Below are 14,260 nucleotides of genomic sequence, written 5' to 3'. Positions count from 1 at the left end.
TATGATTAATTTCAGTATCTAATTGAAGAAGGCAGCCCATTTTTTTATTTGGGCTTAGGCTTAGATACTATCGTGCATGTTAACGCTTAAATATTATTTTGTCTTTTATTATTTTGTCTTTCTATCTAGTTCTAAGATTTTTACATTGAGAAGTATACCCACCCTGGCACTCACCACTAGAGGAAGCAAACTTATTTATTTTAATATATAAATTAAGTTCTTAAGTTCTAGTGTCCACACAGTTAGCTCCCTATTGCTTTTTTGCAAACCTAATATTTCAGAATAGATATCTCTGAAATTACAACTTAACCAGTAGGATTGCACTTAGCACAAAATTTGGGATAATTGATATCTATGTAACTGATAATGACTATTCTATCAATAAATATTTTCTATTATATACTCCAGAAATCTGTACAAATTTTATCAACATTTTGTATAGCATATGATAAGACAGAGTTACTACCACACGATTATCAATGATCAATGATATTCACTTTTCCTTTCAGTTGCAGCTTTATTGCACTTTTTTCCCACATAAAGGGTAATAACTTCCACTGATATATCCATCATAGCTAACAAAGCCACAAGTCAATATTCCAGTCAATAGCATTGCCAGTCATTAACAGTCAATAGCAAAAACAGTCAATGACATAGTCACTTAAACCACAATTCAATATCATAATCAATGACAGCATCATAGAATACACACTTCAAATCCATCTGAGGTTTCATTACCACTCAACTTACTTAATTTATTATCCCTTGTTAAATATAATAATACATATACATTGTATGATCAAACAATCAGTATTCAGTAGTAGCAATTCATAATAAAATACAATTTCAATTTGAAACATTATTAAGCTGGCCATACACAATAGATGGACAATCGCTCCTCACTCCCTCATGTTCAGCTCAGCGGAGCCTTCCTGTTTTCTCTAAGAAAAGCTGTTGCTGCAGCTAGCTCTGCATTGAAAAAAGGAATTAACCATTAATATTTAAAAGGTCAGATATCTGTCTACCATGACATCATCTGGTGGAAGAGAGCCAGGAGACAAAATACATTATAGTTGGCCAGCCAATTTACCAGACTTTTTCAAAATTTCTATGGAGTCCTTAATATTTACTTAAATTAAACCAAGTCCTACCTAGCATGCAATCATTTGTTTCTTTAACATTTGAGAGGTAGTTCCATGTAGAATGCCAACATGTATTATCACATCAACATCAGATCAGCGCACCGATCTGGGTCATCCTTGCTGAGATGCTGCAGCAGCTGGATTTTGTAAGAATGCCATTTGTGAGTAGCTAATATCCGCCGAAGGGATGTTCGACTGATGCCAGATCGGCACGCTGAATTTGTAGAATGGGTAAAGCAAAAATTGGAACAGGACCTTCAGTTTATATAGAACATTATGTTCAGTGATGAGGCAAACATTTTTGGGTGGGCTATTTATATGGATGCGCCTAAATAATATGAGAATGGTGACAGTTTTCTTGCGTAGGGTGTCTTGCATTGAAATCTGCTGCAATGACCAGAGTACTGCGTTCACCAGACATCAACACAATTTCTCTCCGCTTCTCACGTATTAACCTCTGCAACATGTCAATGGCTGTAAACAAAGAGAAACTTGTAAATAACTCATGAAAAAATAAAGTTACGTTAAAACCAAGCCCACCATTGTTTTTCTTGTGAAACCCTCAATAAGTTTGATGTGTCACATGGCCGACTTCAAAAAGGCTGCCATGGTCACCATCCATCTTGAAAAGTTTCCCCCCTCCCATATACTAATATGCCACAAACAGAAAGTTGGTATCACCAACCATTCTCATTTTATTTAGGTGTATCCATATACATGGCCCACCCTGTAGTATTCTGTAACAGATGGCTTATAAGTGCTGGCCGTACTTTATATTTGGAGTACCTGGTGACAGGTTCCTTTTAATTTTCAAATGTTAGGTCATAATGGTGAACTATGGCTTATACCAGGCAAAGAATGCACAGAAGTACTATGGCATGGCTAAGGGTCGTATAGTCAATGGGAGGTATGTGTCTCAGAGATGGCTTATCTCTGTGATGTAGCCAGGAGTGTTTTCTTTAGTGCACGTAAGCACTAAAGGACGTCACTGTACTTCTATATGTGTTTAAGGACCTGTGGTGATGTCACAGTCATGTGACTAGTCAGGTGGTGGGTTCAAGGGTGTGACTATACCCATATAATGTAGACTACTGCTTAACACAGGGCTGTATGTGGGGAGGGATAAACCTCCTGTGTGTGTTGAGGCTCCAGGACCGAGCCTGAAGTACTGGACAATTGTACTTTGTTTTGCCTGAGCAGAAGGCTATTTCTTTTGTTATATGGCTGTGTGAAGCAATAAACCCTATGAACTTTAAAAGGAATGTGCCTCCTGATTGCAATCCATTGCACCTGAGCGAGTACAATCCCTACAGTACATTCTTCTGTAAATCAAATGTTGCTTTTTCAGAAAATATTACAAAAAACTGTGTGTGCCTGGTATTATTTTATTAGGGGCTATGTCCCTATGTAAATCTTTATGCAATCTAATTGTGAGTGACAGACTCCCTGTTAGGGGCTGGTGGAATGCACCAAATCATAAAGGTGGTATAAGGTGCGTTCGCAGCCTGGGTCCACCGTGCAGAGAAGGAAACCTGCTGCTCAGTAATGGCGGAGACTATATGATGTTGTACTAACTAGACACCTGCTTTAACCGCTGACCTGGTGTGTTCAGAAGTGGGCTCTTTTACCTCACAGAGCCGCACTACCAGTAAATATAAATGTCAAAGCCTGTTCAAGTTCACAGAGCTTGGCAATGAGGAGTGATCCGTGAATGGTCACAGAACTCAGCCCCAAGGACGTGGGGTCAGAGTTCCTATAGACCTGCAAAGCGAGCGGCGCTGCAACTGCGAGGCCAGCAGTAGATACACTACAGATACAGCTCACAAGTGTGCACAGCACCGATCTGGCGGACGCCAGTAATCACCCTGGGTTGGGCTAAGATAGCGCACAACTTGCGCACGTCGCTGCACAGGCGGTTGCTGTTACTAGGCGCAGTATGAAAGTGCCCTGTACGGGTAGGCACAATCGGATGCTAGTGGGTGCGGATACGAGAAGCACGGCGGCGTAAGCATTGCCAACCGCTGGCACTGACTCCATCTCTAATTCCCTAACACAAGCACAACCAGAGGGAGCGAGTTTTTAATGAGTCAGTCACCAGTCTCATGCATCCATCATCATACACACAACTACCAACAAAAGTCTATACTAGCGCATGGCCGTACGGTCATGCAATCCTTTTATAGGCACAGACTTCAGTGACCTTCCAGATGGTCCAATCCGAGCTGCAACAGGACCTGAGCATGTGACCCCCAACCTCCAATGAGAGGACGACCTGCAGGCATGCTCAGTAGCCCAAAAGAAGGACTTAGTCCAAGGAGCTGCTTGCTGCTGTCCAGTGCAGGCTGCTATAGCTGACCCTGAGATGGCAGCAACAACTGAACCGACAGCACTGGCTTGATCAAGACGCCAGGAACAATGTCTTTGCTGAGCAGCCTCTTCTGTGGCCGGGACTGAATGGGAGACCACAGAAGGCAAGGCTCAAGATTCCTCCTGTGCAGAGGCAGGAACCCGATGCCTAGCACTTCCTTTTAGTAAAAATTAATTTCACCCAACGAATGAACATTTTGATTGTGCATTGGGTGATTGAAAACCTTTTTAGATACATCGATAATTAGTTTCCCATTGTCACCTGCAATGTCAAATAGGCTGTCAGCTTTGAACCTACAAATCTGCTATCACTCTATGTGAGTGCAGACTTATGAATCCTCACATCATGCACTGCTTGCTGTTAGAATTCTCCAGTATCATATTTGCTAACTGCAGTCATATTACTGCAAGTATGTGCTTTGCATACTTCCACCCACAATCTGGCTATGCAAGTAAATTGAGCTTGACAGCACCCATCTGTGGCTGGTAGTATGCATGTCACATACTTGCTGTAACATGACCACCGTTGCCAATACTGACACTGGAGAATCCTGAAAGGAAGCAGTGCATGATGTAAGTCACAAAGAGTGACTACAGATTTGTAGTTTTAGACTGACAACCATTTTAATATTTCTTAAAGGTGTTGTTTTAAGTTGGAAAATTATCCGCTATGCAGGTGATTGGACTCCCAGCGCTTCCAAGAACTGGAGAAAAGATCAATCATCCACACTACCACTCCATTCATTCTTAAAGGGAGGGCCAGCTCCTGTGCCATCTGTACTCAGGACCCTGGACTGCATTTGCCAAGTAAAGGTAAAGAAACTGCAACCTATTGTGTCCTTGCATTCTTGCTGCAACCTCCCCGGCACTGCTACATCTCTGTGCCTGACACTGCACCTTCCTTCTCAACACCCACCTACACTGCCCTGGGACTACAACCCTGCCTGTGAAGGGCTATAACATCATTGCTGCACTAAGCAGTCTGTCCCAGAGGATCTGTCTGCAGCGTCGGCTTAACATTTGCCGAACACCACAGGTGGCATCACGAATCATCTATTCATAAACTTTATTCCATCACTTCACTCCCTTACATGGACGCCCAGGGCCGAGGACCGGGTCACCGCTACTGTGACACTTCCCTGTGAAATACCATCTCGGTACCGAGTACCCCACTGCCCTGGCGGGCGATCCATGTGGAGGAGAGTAGGAGGTCTTGGGAGGATCAAAGATTACGTGAGGGAAGATATTGGGAGAATAGTTCAGAGATATAGGGAGGGGAAAGGTTGTGGATAGCTTTGCAGGTCAGTGTTAGTAGTTTGAATTGGATTTGTTGGGGAATTGGGAGCCAGTGGAGGGATTTGCAGAGGGGAGAGACAGGGGAGTAGCGAGGAGAGAGGTGGATTAGTCGGGCAGCAGAATTGAGGACAGACTGGAGTGCTGCAAGAGAGTTGGCAGGGAGGCCACAGAGGAGAGTGTTGCAGTAGTCAAGGCGGGAGATGATGAGGGCATTTACAAGAGTTTTAGTAGATTGAGGACTGAGGAAGGGACAGATTCTAGAAATATTTTTGAGTTGGAGGCGACAGGAGGTGGCAAGAGTTTGGACGTGTGGTTTGAAGGACAAGGCAGATTCGAGAGTTATGGTATTATGCACATACCTTGACTGGTGCATGTGCTAAATTTTTTGGTACCTAGTTTCCTAAAAAAAAAATCACATATGTTAGAGCTGATGAAGAAAGTGTGGGTGGTGATCGCTTTTGGCGTTCTCGCCATGCTGCTGCCCGCCAGTTTGCGCTACAGTGTCATTTTGCCTCCCTTGCTCACCCTCTCATATGCGACATGCCCAAAATGTGGAACTCCACCTGACATATGTTGGAGAAACTGTGCAAGCAACAGCAGGTGATACTGGAGTTTCATCTGCAGCATGCACGGGTGAGTCGCTCTGCAGAGCACCACCACTTCACCACAAACAACTGAGCCATGTGTGCAAGGTTGCACTGCTTTCAGTACTCCATGAATATGGACAGCAATAATGATGCCATGATCAGTGTTACTATACCACTTCTATGCCTTCTTGAAAATAACACTCCAGGAGATGATGGATGAGGTGGTGGCACAGGAGGAAGAGGAGAAGGAGCAGGGACCATTCACACAATTATCAGGCCAGTCATCCACACATGACTTGTAGGGTGAGTTCTTGTATCAACCATGGCCAGTTACACAACTGTATAGCCAGGGGATAGTTTTGGAGGATGAGGAAGAGGAACCATGCTCACAGCACGAAGGCACTGATGAAGGTCATGGGTATTGTTCGAGCATGTCTGGGGGGATAAAGAGGACATATACCGTATACCTCCCACTGAGGACAGCTTGTCATTGCCTCTGGGCAGCCTGGCAAACATGAGCGAATACACGCTGCTGTGCCTGTGCAATGACTGGTGAGTTGTCCAGATTGTTACCAGTGCTAATTACTGGGTGGCCCCACTGCTGGACCCCCACTACAAGAACAATGTGTCATCTTTACTTCTGTCACTGGAGCGTGATCAGAAAATGTGTGAATACAAGTGCACACTAGTAGAAGCACTACTAATGGTGTTTGGATCTGACAGTGGGCACTCAATGGAAGCATAAGGCAGAGGAGAAGGAAGAAGTTGTCAATGGAGATGGGGTACCAGCACCACCTTGTAAGGAACAGTTAGCCTGGCCAAAATGTGGAAAACTTTCCTCAGCATGATTCAGCAACCAGCACCACAATTTGATGTAGTCTGTTTTAGCAGGAGGCAATGTTTTAACAACATGGTGGAGATGTATGTGTTATCACATCTCCACGTACTGAGTGATGGGTTTGCCCCATATACCTCTAGATCTCTAAATTGGATACATGTCCTTTATGCCCTGGAGGTCCTTGCCTGCCCTGCAGCAAGTGTGCTGTTATAATATGTGTTTTACATGGCAGGGGGTGTGACCACAGACAGGCCCATTCGCCTGTCCACAGCCAATGTGGGCAAGTTCACGTTCCTAAAATGAACCAGGTGTGCATCTCACAGGACTTGTCCATACATTTGGCTGCGCGATGTGCAGCACTGCTGCGGGGGTCTCCTTCCCTGCAGGTCCCCGAATCCAAAATGGCGGCGGGGACCTTCGGGGGCCTGCAGGGAGGTGGCTTCCTCATGCCTACAAAGCGCCGGCATGAGGGAGCCTGCAGCACAGCCTGTGACAGATCGTTGATCTGTCACAGCGATCTGTGATGTGACAGATCAGCGATCTGTCACATGACAATTATGTCCCCCCTGGGACAATGTAATAAAGTAAAAAAAAAAGTGTAAAATTAATTTATAAAAAATCGCTAAATAAAAAAAAAAAAAATTATTCCCTAATAAATTCATTTTTTGAAAATAAAAACAAAACAATAAAAGTACACATATTTGGTATTGCCGCGTCCGTAATGACCTGCCCTATAAAACTGTCCCACAAGTAAACCCCTTTATTGAACCCCTTAAAAAATAATAAAAAAAGAATCATCATACCGCCGAACAAAAAGTGCAATAATGCACGATCAAAAAGACGGATGTAAATATCTATGGCACCGCTGAAAATGTCATCTTGTCCCACAAAAAATGAGCCACAACACAGCATCATCAGTGAAAAAATAAAAAAGTTATAGCTTGCAGAATAAAGCGATGCAAAAATAATTATTTTTTATATAAAATTGTTTTCATTGCATAAAAGCGCCAAAACATGAAAAAGACATACATGAGGTATCGCTGTAACCATACTGACCCAAATAATAAAACTTCTTTATCAATTTTACCGCACACTGAACGGTGTAAACGCACCCCCCAAAAGAAATTCATGAAACGCTTGTTTTTGTTCATTCAGCATCCAAAAATCGGAATAAAAAATGATCAAAAAATGTCACGTGACCGAAAATGGTACCAATAGAAACGTCAACTCGTCCCGCAAAAAATAAGACCTCACATGACTCGGTGGGTCAAAATATGGAAAAATTATTGCTCTCAAAATGTGGTGATGCATAAACTATTTTTACAATAGAATCATAGAATCATAGAATCGTAGAGTTGGAAGGGACCTCCTGGGCCATCTGGTCAAACCCCCTGCTCAAAGCAGGATTCGCTAAATCATCCCAGTTAGATGTCTGTCCAGCCTCTGTTTGAAGACTTCCATTGAAGGAGAACTCACCACTTCTCGTGGCAGCCTGTTCCACTCATTGATCACTCTAACTGTCAAAAAGTTTTTTCTAATATCTAATCTGTGTCTCCTCCCATTCAGCTTCATCCCATTGCTTCTAGTCTTTCCTTGTGCAAATGAGAATAAAGTTGATCCTTCTACAATGTGACAGCCCTTGAGATATTTGTAGACAGCTATTAAGTCTCCTCTCAGTCTTCTCTTTTGCAAACTAAACATTCCCAAATCCTGCAACCTTTCCTCATAAGACAGGGTTTGCAGACCGGTCACCATTCTGGTCGCTCTTTTCTGAACTTGCTCCAGTTTGTTGATGTCTTTTTTAAAATGTGGTGCCCAAAATTGGACACAATATTCCAGATGAGGTCTGACCAAAGAGGAGTAGAGGGAAATAATGACTTCACGTGATCTAGACTGTATGCTTCTGTTAATACATCCTAGAATTGCATTTGCCTTTTTTGCTGCTGCATCACACTGTTGACTCATATTCAGTCTGTGATCTATTAGTATACCCAAGTCTTTTTCACATGTGCTGTCACTTAGCCCTATTCCTCCCATTCTATATATGCTTTTTTCATTTTTATTGCCCAGATGTAGTACTTTGCATTTCTCCCTGTTAAAAACCATTCTGTTAGTTGCTGCCCACTTCTCCAGTTTATTTAAATCTTTTTGAATCCTCTCTCTCTCTTCTCTAGTATTAGCTATCCCTCCTAGCTTTGTGTCATCAGCAAATTTAATCAGTTTACCCTCAATTCCTTCATCTAAATCGTTGATAAAGATGTTGAACAATACAGGGCCCAGGACAGAGCCCTGTGGTACCCCACTTGAGACATTCTTCCAACTGGATGTGCAGCCATTTACGACCACTCTTTGGGTCCGATCACTAAGCCAGTTATGAATCCACCTAACAGTTGCCTTGTCCATTCCATACTTAGTCATTTTTTCAATAAGGATTGTATGAGAGACTTTGTCAAATGCTTTGCTGAAGTCAAGATATACTATATCTACAGCATTTCCTTGATCCACCCAATCAGTAATACCATCATAGAAGGAAATTAAATTAGTCTGACATGACTTATTAGTTACAAACCCATGCTGACTCTGTTTAATCACTTCATTCTTATCCAGGTATTGACATACATGTTGTTTAATAATTTGTTCAAAGATCTTTCCTGGTATAGAAGTCAGACTCACCACCGGCCTATAGTTGCCTGGGTCCACCTTCTTCCCCTTTTTGAAGATAGGAACAACATTTGCTCTTCTCCAGTCTTCTGGCACTTCTCCTGTTCTCCAAGAATTTTCAAAGATTATGGAGAGGGGTTCAAAAATTTCTTCTGCTATCTCCTTCAGTACTCTGGGGTGTAATTCATCTGGACCTGGAGACTTGAATACATTTAGGTTAGCTAAGTGTTTCCTCACTATCTTTCTGTTTATAGATATCCTGGATTCTTCTATTCCCTTAATAGGACAGTGAATAACAGTTGATGTTACATTTCCTTTCTGAGAGAAAACAGATGCAAAATAGGAATTTAAAAGTTCAGCCTTCTCAACATCCTGTCTTACCATTTCATCATTTTCATCCTGTAAAAATCCTATAGCATCTTTGACTTTTCTTTTACTTTTGACATATCCCCAAAATCCTTTATTATTGCTTTTGACATCTCTTGCAAGCCTCAATTCATTTTCAGCTTTAGATAATCTGATTTGTGCCTTGCAGGTTCTGCAGACAGCATTATATTCTTCTTTAGATATGCCTCCTTCTTTCCATTTTTTAAACATTTTTTGCTTCCTTTTTAGCATGTGCTTAAGTTCTGTGTTCATCCATCCTGGTTTCCTTAAATGCTTCCTATTCTTCCCTCTTTTCGGAATTGTTAACAACTGTGCTTTGAGAATTTCATTTTTCAAGATTTCCCATCCTTCCTGGACATTTTTGTCTTTAAGGATATCCAGCCATTGGATCCCTCCAATTCTCTTTCTGAATCCCTTAAAATCTGCCTTTCTGAAATCTAACCTTGACGTCTGAGTCTTCACAGGTCTTCCGCCTCTAGTTATCCAAAATTCTAAAATAGCATGGTCGCTACCTCCTAGGGTCCCAGCCACTTTTACCTCCTCAACCATTTTCAATAAAAAGCGTCTTTTAGCGTGCGACAGCTGCCAAAAATAAAAACCCGCCATAAAAAGTAAATCAAACCCCCCTTAGTTAGGGAAAAATAATAAATTAAAATTTTTTTTTCCATTTTCCCATTAGGCCTAGGGTTAGGGTTAGGGCTAGGGTAAGGGCTAGGGTTAATGTTAGGGCTAGGGTTAGGGCTACAGGTGTGTTGGGGTTAGGGTTGGAGTTAGAATTGGGGGGTTTCCACTGTTTTGGCACATCAGGGGCTTTCCAAACGCGACATGGTGTCCGATCTCAATTCCAGCCAAAAAAGTCAAATGTCGCTGCTTCCCTTCCGAGCTCTGCCATGTACCCAAATAGTAGTTTACCTGCACATATGGAGTCTCAGCGTACTAATGACAAATTGCACAATAACTTTTGGAGTCCTGTTACTTTTGGGAATATAACAATTGGGGGTGAAAAGATCATTTTTGTGGAAAAAATATGATTTTTTAATTGTATGACTGTACGTTATAAACTTCTGTGAAGCCCTTGGGGGTTCAAAGTGCTCACCACATATCTAGATAAGTTAAGTTCCTTGGGGTCTAGTTACCAAAATGGGGTCACTTGTTGGGGTTTTCTACTGTTTAGGCACATCAGGAGCTCTCCCAACTTGACATGGCATCCGATCTGTATTCCAGCCAATTTTGCAGTGAAAAAGTCAAACGGCGCTCCTTCCCTTCCGAGCTCTGCCGTATGCCCAAACAGTGATTCCCCCCCACATATCAGGTATCAGCATACTCACAACAAATTGCATAATAACTTTTCCAGTCCAATTTCTCCTGTTCCCCATGGTAAAGTAAAAAAATTGAACCTGAAATAATTTTTTTTGTGAAAAAAGTTAAATGCTCATTTTTTTTTTAAACATTCAAAAAATTCCTGTGAAGCACCTGAAGGGTTAATAAACTTCTTGAATCTGGTTTTGAGCACCTTGACGGGTGCAGTTTTTAGAATGGTGTCACTTTTGGGTATTTTCTATCATATAGACCCCTCAAAGTGACTTCAAATGTGATGTGGTCTGTAAAAATAAAATGGTGTTGTAAAAATGAGAAATCGCTGGTCAAATTTTAACCCTTATAACTTCCTGACAAAAAAAATTTGGTTCCCAAATTGTGCTGATGTAAAGTAAGCATGTGGGAAATGTTACTTATTAAGTTTTTTGTGTGCCATATCTCTGTGATTTAAGAGCATAAAAATTCAAATTTGGAAAATTGCAAAATTTTCAAAATTTTTGCCAAATTTCCATTTTTATCACAAATAATCACAAGTTATATGAATTAAATTTTACCACTACCATGAAGTACAATATGTCACAAGAAAACAATGTCAGAATCACCGGGATCCATGGAAGCGTTCCAGAGTTATTACCTCATAAAGGGACAGTGGTCAGAATTGTAAAAATTGGCCCGGGCATTAACATGCAAACCACCCTTTGGAGTAAAGGGGTTTATTTAAACACTGCCTGATTGCGGTGAGCCATGGCTGTGCAGTAAAGAGGTGGGGGAGATTCTATCTGCACTGTTGGAACGCATGTCTGATTAGGCCTGTTTCACACTTCTGTTTTTGGTCATCAGTCAAAATCCGCCAATTTTATAAAAAAAGGATCCGCCAAAAATGGGGCGGAACCGTTTTTTCCCCCATTGATTTGCATTAGTGGTGGATTTTGACTGATGCTCGTCCGTTGGGTTCGTTTTTTGACGGATCCGTGAGAAATTTAGCAGCTTCCGGGCCGACCAGACGGACACTGCAACTTTTTTTAACTGCGCATGCCCGAAAGGTGAAAGCCGGGAGCAGTTTTAACCCTGAAATGCCGTCCCGGGAGCCGCTAAACTTCTCTCTCTCTGTCTCTCCTGATCTCACCTGAGCTCCCTCGATTCCAATCACATCCTCAAGATTGCCGGGAGATCGCGGCCATGAAGATTGCCGCAATGTTTGCCGCGAGATTGCGGTCATGAAGATTGCCGCGAGATTGCAGCCATGAAGATTGCCACGATGATTGCCGTGAGATCGCGGCCATGAAGATTATCGCGATGATCACCACGTGATCACGGCCATGAGGATCGCCGCGAGATCGCGGCCATGAAGATTGCCGTGAAATCGCGGCCAGCCATGAGATATCGTGGAGATGGGCAATGCCACGAGATCACGGTGAACTTCCAGCCCGCGGTCCCTTTAAATCACGCCGCTTTACATCTTCCACGGATCCGTACAGCAATGTGGTCCGCTGTCATCCGTACGTCACGAAAAGGAGACGGATCAGTTGTTTGGAACCTTTGGCGGATTTCAACTGACCGCCGACGACGGAGGTATGAAACAGGCCTTAAGGTAGAGGTTAAGGGCACAGGTGAGGCTGTAAAGGAGGTGGAGGAGGCAGAAGCATTGGAGGAACTATTAGATACAGAAGTTTGTCCCACAAGCCTTGAGGATTCTAAGACTTATGTAGCAGCCCCTTGAACGCCTTCCCCCACAGCCACCAGAGACACCCAGTGCCCAGTGAGCGAGATGTAATTCCCCTGCCCATATTTGTTCATCCAGGTGTCAGTGGTGAAATGCACCCTGGCAGACACAGCTTTTCTAGGGAACATGTGTTCTTGACAACATGCTGGTATAATGCAGGCACAGCTTTCTTGAGAAGTTATGACGACTGGTCAACTGGTACTGGGGTACTGCAAATGCCACCAACCTTCATAAACTGTATGTATCCACCAGGCGCAAAGGCAGCATTTTTGTGGCCAATAGATTGGAGATGGTTGAGTTAAAGCTCTTAGCTTTGCCATGTGTAGGAGGAAACATACTTTTGTTTGACCACAACTGCGAGACCGAGAGCTGGCTGCTGTGCTCAGAAATGGTGGAGTATGGAGAACAGTACAAAACGCTGGACTGTGAGTGAGGTTCAGTCAGAAATGTTATGGTGGATTGTGCTAGGTGAAACAAAAGGAGCAGTCATGTCTACTTCCATTACAGATGACTGGCTCTCACTCACCCCCACTGTTGTGGGTAAACAATTGAAGTTTCTGTAGCCAGAGACCTGTGTGTGAACACTTAGAATGGTGATGGAGGATAAAGACGCAGCAGAAAGGGTTTATGGGGTTGATGTTGACGAAGCCCACTAGTCTGCATTTTAGCACAGTGACATTCCCACACTAAAGCATGTTAATCGCGCATGTACCGGTTAATGCATGCATTTGTCAAAGTATTGCAATTTTTGACAATAATGAGTTTATTTTTGCAAATTTGTCAGATAATGTATGTTGGGTCATCCTTTGCGGCCTCAAAAAATGTCCAGGCTAGGCAACCCTTGCCACCCTTGAAAACTGCACACTCACAACCCGTGCTCACTAGCGGCAGAGTTGGGGATGAGGATGCAGTGCTTGTCATGTTTGCGTCACTTCATGTCTGTGTGGGACATTGCAATGCAACATTCTCATCTTCATCCTCCACCACCTCATCTGCTGAGCTTCTCAGCTGCATACCTCTGGGCTCACACCAAGTGGGATCTACAACCTCATAATCATCCTCTCTGTTCTCACACTCCTCACCCTGAGAGTTACCCTCCTGATCTTCCTGCCCTGACACCACAGTAAAGTCCACGTGCTCCTCTGGTATCTGAGTCTTATCAGGATCACCTCCACCCTTGGTGGTTAACGTCTGGTGATGAGAGTCTGGATTCTGCTCAGACCCTACTTCGTCCAGTCCCGGATCCAACATGAAAAAATTTGGGTCAATGGTGCAGATGATTTCCTCCTCTGAATTCTGTGATTCTTCAGAGCTGACCTCTGATGCCCATTGAATACAATGTGTGAATAGCTCATCAGAATGTTACATCTGAGGTTCCCCAAAGTCAGTTGGGTGCTTAGAAATTTTGACACAGGGGGAAATAAGGGCAATTGGAGTGGGACCTCTGAGTATTGTATGGTATGTGATGTTAAATTGGAAGAAGAGGAGGAGAGGCTCTTTCTGAGCCTCATCTACAAGGCATATCGCTGTGTGGCTGCCAAAGAAAAAGGGAGTTGAGTAGGCCATCCAGTAACAGATGTTGTTAGTGGTCTTTGTATAGGATGGCACGGTGTTTGTTCAGTTGAGCTTTCATTCACATTAACACCTTCTCCTCTTGTACCCTGCTGTTACACAGCATTAGGCCCACATATGCCAATCACCTGTCACTATATGAACAATCACTATTTATTTTCTTAAATAGTGTGCCTTAACAACACTGTTATGCTTAATTATTTTTAAGTGAAGCTATAGCCTTCTGATTTTCCACTGAAACACAGTTTTAGCATAAACAATTAGGGGTAGCTAATTGGTACTCATGTATGTAACACTATAGTAGGCCTAATGATTTTTACTTGGAAATCTGGCCTTTTGATTTACCACTGAAACACTGTTGTAGCCAAAT

General features: G+C 42.9%; 1 long non-coding RNA gene across 5 annotated transcripts in view; it reads right to left on the bottom strand.

The window, feature by feature from the left end:
* Positions 1-487: 487 nt before the first annotated feature.
* LOC141084628 (uncharacterized) overlaps positions 488-14,260 on the bottom strand; it is a 278,465-nt gene continuing 264,692 nt past the window's right edge. For all 5 annotated transcript variants that reach the window (XR_012231062.1, XR_012231060.1, XR_012231064.1 and 2 more), the window contains exon 5: positions 488-1,616. This is a non-coding gene — a long non-coding RNA (uncharacterized lncRNA). The remainder of the gene's footprint in view (positions 1,617-14,260) is intronic.

The sequence above is a fragment of the Dendrobates tinctorius genome, unplaced genomic scaffold, assembly GCF_039654945.1.
Source record: "Dendrobates tinctorius isolate UK_male_01 unplaced genomic scaffold, ASM3965494v1 ptg000025l, whole genome shotgun sequence".
In the NCBI taxonomy this organism is placed as follows: Eukaryota; Metazoa; Chordata; class Amphibia; order Anura; family Dendrobatidae; genus Dendrobates; species Dendrobates tinctorius.
The sequence above is the reverse complement of the archived record's forward strand: the minus strand, read 5'-3'. Positions and strand labels throughout refer to the sequence as shown.